Genomic DNA, 5,713 nt, shown 5'->3' with positions numbered 1-5,713 from the left:
TGATTAATATCACATATTTGGGTGATGTACCCCATCAAATTGCTGTAGCGGGCTGTTTTAAAGCGAGAGCAAAGTTTCTGGTGTCATCTGAATGGAAGAATGACTAAATCTGAATATGAAAAATATAAATGTTGGTATAATAAACTTTGATTACCAGTCCTTTACATCAAATTAGTAGCTATAATTGGGAGTGATGGTGTTACAGTAGTAGGCTACTGGTGGAAGTGCACGGTCACAATCTGGCCCTCTGGTAGCGAGGACATTTTTTTGTGTGGCTCCTCTCTGTCATCAAAGTTGCCCATCCCTGACGTAATCCCTTCAATTCAAGTTACAACGTGAACACACGGCTCAAAGTGCAGTTATGAGTTTTTGCACGTGACAACAGTGTCGTAAGTCTATAGATCGCCTCCGCTGGCCGCTATCTGCCATTACACGCTTCCTGTGTGGATCAATCACAACACTAATGGCTTTGGCAGGCAGGGCTCACAGACAGAAGTGGAGCAGGTGTGTGCTCTGGGGCTAATTGAAAAATGTGTCAATACTGTGTGTGTGTGTGTGTGCGTAGATGTGTGTGTGTGCGTGCATGTGTGTGTGTGCGTGCGTGCGTGCGCATGCATCAATCGCTGCATTACTGCATTATGTGTGTTGTGTGTGTGTGTGTGTGTGTGTGTGCATGTGCGTGTGTGTGTGCATGTGTGTGTGTGTGTGCATGTGTGTGTGTGTGTGTGTGTGTGTGTGTGTGTCAGTGTGCTGCCAGCTAAGCCATGGCCCTGCCAGTGTGACGTCTGCTGGTAAATTGTTTATATCCGTTGAGGCTTTGCCAGCATGAAGAATGAGTTTGCCTCATAAATATTTGACTGTACATCGCTCATTAATATGCACAGACACAGCCCCGCCTCTAAAGCGCTCACTCACTCACTGACTCACTCACTCACTGACTCACTCACTCACTCACTCACTGACTCACTCACTCACTGACTCACTCACTCACTCACTCACTCACTCACTCACTCACTCACTCACTCACTCACTCACTAAACTCCTCCCACTATCATTTATTAGCCATGTAGCTGCTGGTGTAGCCTGTCTACGATAGGATGATGTGCAAACTATAATCCACAAAATGTTCTGCGATGTCAAAACAAGTGTAGATGACTAGATCCTCATGTCACAACGATGAGCCAATCGCTGCTGCACCACAATAAAGTCGAGATGGGCAGATTCACCGATTTGCATCGGCAGAAAAGTTCAACATGTGATTTAAAAAAAAAAGTGCATCGATCAAATTTGGGATGAACTCACATTGCATCTGTAAAATAGCATTTATATTAATAGAGGCATAAATCAGACGCTTACTCAGTTGCTGTACGAGAGAAACAAAATGTAAAGTTAAAATGGCACTTTTCTTTTAGTTAATTCATGATTTGTCTAACAGGGTTTTTCCTGGCTAAACACGAGGGGGAGGTGGGACTAGAGCCTGACCGAAATCAGATTTTTGCGGCTGATTTTAGTGGTGGGAAATTCACTGATTACGATAGGCGGCAGATATAGTGATTTATTTTTTAGCTGGAATGAAAAATAGACCTTTTCTATGTGGATTGTGCACTGATATGACGATGCAAAGGTACTCAGAAGGCCGCTATCTTAAACAAATCACTTTATTAAAGAATATTTCACGTTAAATTGTCAACACATCGGCGTACTGCCGCAAATCCAAATGACAGAAATCCACCACGCTTGTTAGAAAATAGTATTTTCCATGAAAACACCTGTGCACCCAGGCATGAAGTCAATGCAAGTTGTGAGCGGGGGCAGGGCAGCGGTGGGGCAAAACCGAGCGAGGCGTGGAGCAAAGCAGAACGCTTCTGGTGTGACTGGTGCTCGAAGCTTCCGTGAAGCGCTGCTTCTGAGATGCTTTATGTGTGAACCAAGCGTAAGAAATACAATGAAACTTTGTTTATGCCATATTGAATTGCATAGCATTATTATATTGAATCGCATCATATATTATTCATACTGTACGTAGCCATCTTTATTGCGTATCGTAACTAGGGTATCAACGGTTACAAGATGTTCTAAACGTGTACCCTGGACCTTCTGGCAGCGTGTAACCGGTTAACCGGATGTTGTTGTTGTTGTTGTTTTGACCCGATAAAGTTCACAGGCAGCAGATTGTTGTTTATGCGCCACGTCAGTGGGACTGGCCCTTTAAGAGAGTTACGACAGTGCTGTGAGTGGGCGTGTTAGCCTGAACGTTTGACTGTTGTCATCAGAGTTGAGCCTGCTAGAGACGTAGCGGTATGAGACTTTAGCCTGTACGACTCACAGCTGTTGTTAATAAAACGTTAAACAGCGCGTCGTGGTCCGCCCGTTCTTCAGACATAAACATTGGCGACGAGGATGATGGGACTGACCTTCTCACCGCCAGGACGCAGATTGAAAATAACGTTAGCAGCGGTAGCTAGCTTGATAGCTAACAGATAACACACGTACTGTGATAACAAGCACAACACTCACCAGGAATATTAATTGTCTCTAGCCAATCTGCTCCCACAATTGAGCCGTTCTGTCTCTGTTGTGATAGTTTCTCCATACGATTAGTTGCCTGAAAACGAGTGCCGCCCGGCACCAGCGCCGTTCTGAAGCCACCGCTGAGTTAACGCTATTTTCAATCTCCTTCCTCGCTGGGATCACCGTACTGGCAGGAACACGCTTAGTGGACACGCGCACGGTTCATTTTGGATGAGAGTCCAGAACACGGTCAAATCGTTGCCAAAACTTTCTTTAAAAGGACAGATTTTTCTAAACGGATATGATTTAATTATCCGCGTAGTCGTGTCCACGCGGTGACATCCCCTGATCGTAACGCCTCAGTGATGGAGAACGTGCTGGCCTGACTGGAAAGCAGGCAGAAATAACAGCCAACAGAGTGTGAATGGAAGTTAGTTCTGAAGTTGCATTGTGCTGATGAGTGTTGAGTCCGGCCCGGGATGGCCCGGGCCCGTGGTAGCACAGATGGCCCGGGCCCGTGGTAGCACAGATGGCCCGGGCCCGTGGTAGCACAGATGTACACAGACAGCAGGCCTGCCACGTCTCTAACAGGGCCGACTTCCGCTGCCTCCGTCCCACGCCGAGACACCCCCTGCTGGTCACTTGGCTGACCTTCCCTCGGACAGCAGATGCTGGGAGAGGTAGAGGTGCAACGCCAACTTCTGCCACCGAGCGCTCAGTCAGCAAGAAGCCGGACTGGGCAACTGTTGGAGAGTGTGTGTGTGTTGTGTTTTAACTGTTTGAGTGTGTGTGTGTGTGTGTGTGTGTGTGTGTGTGTGTGTGTGTGTGTTGTGTTTTAACTGTTGGGAGAGTGTGTGCGTTGTGTTTTAACTGTTGGAGAGTGTGTGTGTTATGTTTTAACTGTTGGAGAGTGTGTGCGTTGTGTTTTAACTGTTGGAGAGTGTGTGTGTGTGTGTGTGTGTGTGTGTGTTGTGTTTTAACTGTTGGAGAGTGTGTGTGTGTGTGTGTGTGTTAGGGATGGGCATTTTAAGCAATTTAAATACTCGAGTACTCCTATTATGAACGAGTGCTCGAGTACTCGTGCGCGGGGCGGGGGGGGGGGGGGTCTGTGTGATTACTATGGTAATGACTGAGCAGGGGTAATCTGCTGTATATGGGGCTGTTCACACATAACGTTTGCATGGAAAAAGCGCTACCTGGAGCATTTTTTGTCAGGAGAGGGACTGACTGTGAGAGCAGACAAGTTGTGAAACAAGCGAAGGCATTTCCAATACATGTCCATTGTCCAGCAATGTCAGGTTATTGTCCAGTATCATCCATTTTACTTTATGATCACTGTTACACTAAAGTAAATCCACGGATTACAAGGTCCGGTGTTCTGCCAAAAAGTGAAAACTGACCAGTGTGATTAACGTTACAGCTGCAGCTGAATAGTGATCACCATGAAGCGATTGTCTCCCAAAAAGTGATTCTTTCTCCACATTTCTTGTGACTAACGTTATGGGAAACAACAGTGTAGTCAGTAAACTAGTGCAATGTTTTGAATGAGTTTTATCGGGCGTGCACTATGAAGAAGTGTGCGTCTCCTTCGGGAGCATATCTCCAGCCACCATTTTCGGGATGAGCTGGAAAACTTCCGGTTAAAACTTTCAAAATAATGTTACTTTTTTTTTTTTATATACATTTTTTATCCCATTTTATCCCCCATTAGTGCTCATTTGATTTCTCAATCCTGGTTGCTACTCCATCCTCTGCCGATCTGGGGAGAGCCGAGACTGGCTCCATGCTTCCTCCGAGACATGGGCAGTCAGCCAGCCGCTTCTTTTCACCTGACAGAGGAAGCTTCACCGGTGGGACATAGCACGTGGGAGGATCACGCTATTCCAACCAGTTCCCCTCCCTCTGAACAGGCGCACTTAACGACCAGAGGAGGAACCACTTTAGCAACCAGGATATTGCATGTTTTGGCGAAGGGGGTTCCTATATGAAGGAACCCCCGGGAGGCACGGGGAGAACATGCAAACTCCACACAGAAAGGCCCTTTTGACGACCCCACCCGGGCGGTGGGCACTCGAGGACATGCGGACGGGCACGCATTCCTTCAGTGTTCACATCGTCCCAGGTGGGAATCGACCCCAACGACCTTCGAGCTGTAAGGCGATAGTGCTTACCACTGCACCACCGTACCTCCTAAAAAATAATGTTACTTAAACAAAAGTAAATAGCTTATTGATGCACGTTGGAGGAGAAAAGGTATTTCAACGAATGAAGCAGCAAACCTTGTATCAAAATACTCGTTGTGATGTTATATGGCGTGAAACTGGCTGTAACGCATTACTCAAAATAAATAAGGTTACAATAAGCGTTTTATTTTGAAAGCAACAAAGCGGATGACGTACTTGTACATTCTGGCTGACTTGACGCCCGGCCGTGCAGTTCATGCTGCCAGATCCACATGACGATGCGTGCGTAGATCTTCTAGACCATTTTTAAAGGGGTGGGGAGTGGGGCGAGTACCCGAACAGCAGAAACGTTACTCGACTACTGACGTTATGAACGAGTGCTCGAGTACCCGAGTACTCGCGCCCATCCCTAGTGTGTGTGTTGTGCTTTTAACTGTTGGACAGGGCTTAAAATTCACTTTGCAAACTGGGGGGGAATTCCCCCCTTATGTTCTTCAGATAGGGGGGATTTATAGATTTTGGGGGGGAATCTATCCACCTTATTTTTGGCGGCCATTTTGCCTTACGTTAACGATGGGTTCTATTTCCGGTGTAACCAATTTAGATAACCCCCCAGCCCCCGACAAAAAAAACGTCTGAGGATTTTACCCTTTTACAGTGCTGGGATAACGTAATGCATTGTGGGTAGTCGGCTACTAACTGTGGTGGCTAATGTTAGCGGCTAGCTAGCTATGTTACATGGCAGTAAAACGCCACCAAATTGATTTAACTTTTAACCATTTCGAGTAACACACATTTCGAGTTTCCATACGGACCTCCAGCGTTGGTTAGTTGTTTATAACGTGACTATATTTATAACTTTTATAACGGACTCCAGCTTCCGGTTTATAATTCGGGTCTGCAGCCAGAGTATAACAAAGGAAATGGCAAGCGGCAACAATGAGTCACGTTAAACCGGACCTTGTACCCACGATTCTTTTTTACAGTGGGGCATTCAAAAATAAGGTGGATAGACTTTG

The sequence above is a fragment of the Poromitra crassiceps genome, assembly GCF_964638095.1.
Source record: "Poromitra crassiceps genome assembly, chromosome: 16".
In the NCBI taxonomy this organism is placed as follows: domain Eukaryota; kingdom Metazoa; phylum Chordata; class Actinopteri; order Beryciformes; family Melamphaidae; genus Poromitra; species Poromitra crassiceps.
The sequence above is the reverse complement of the archived record's forward strand: the minus strand, read 5'-3'. Positions refer to the sequence as shown.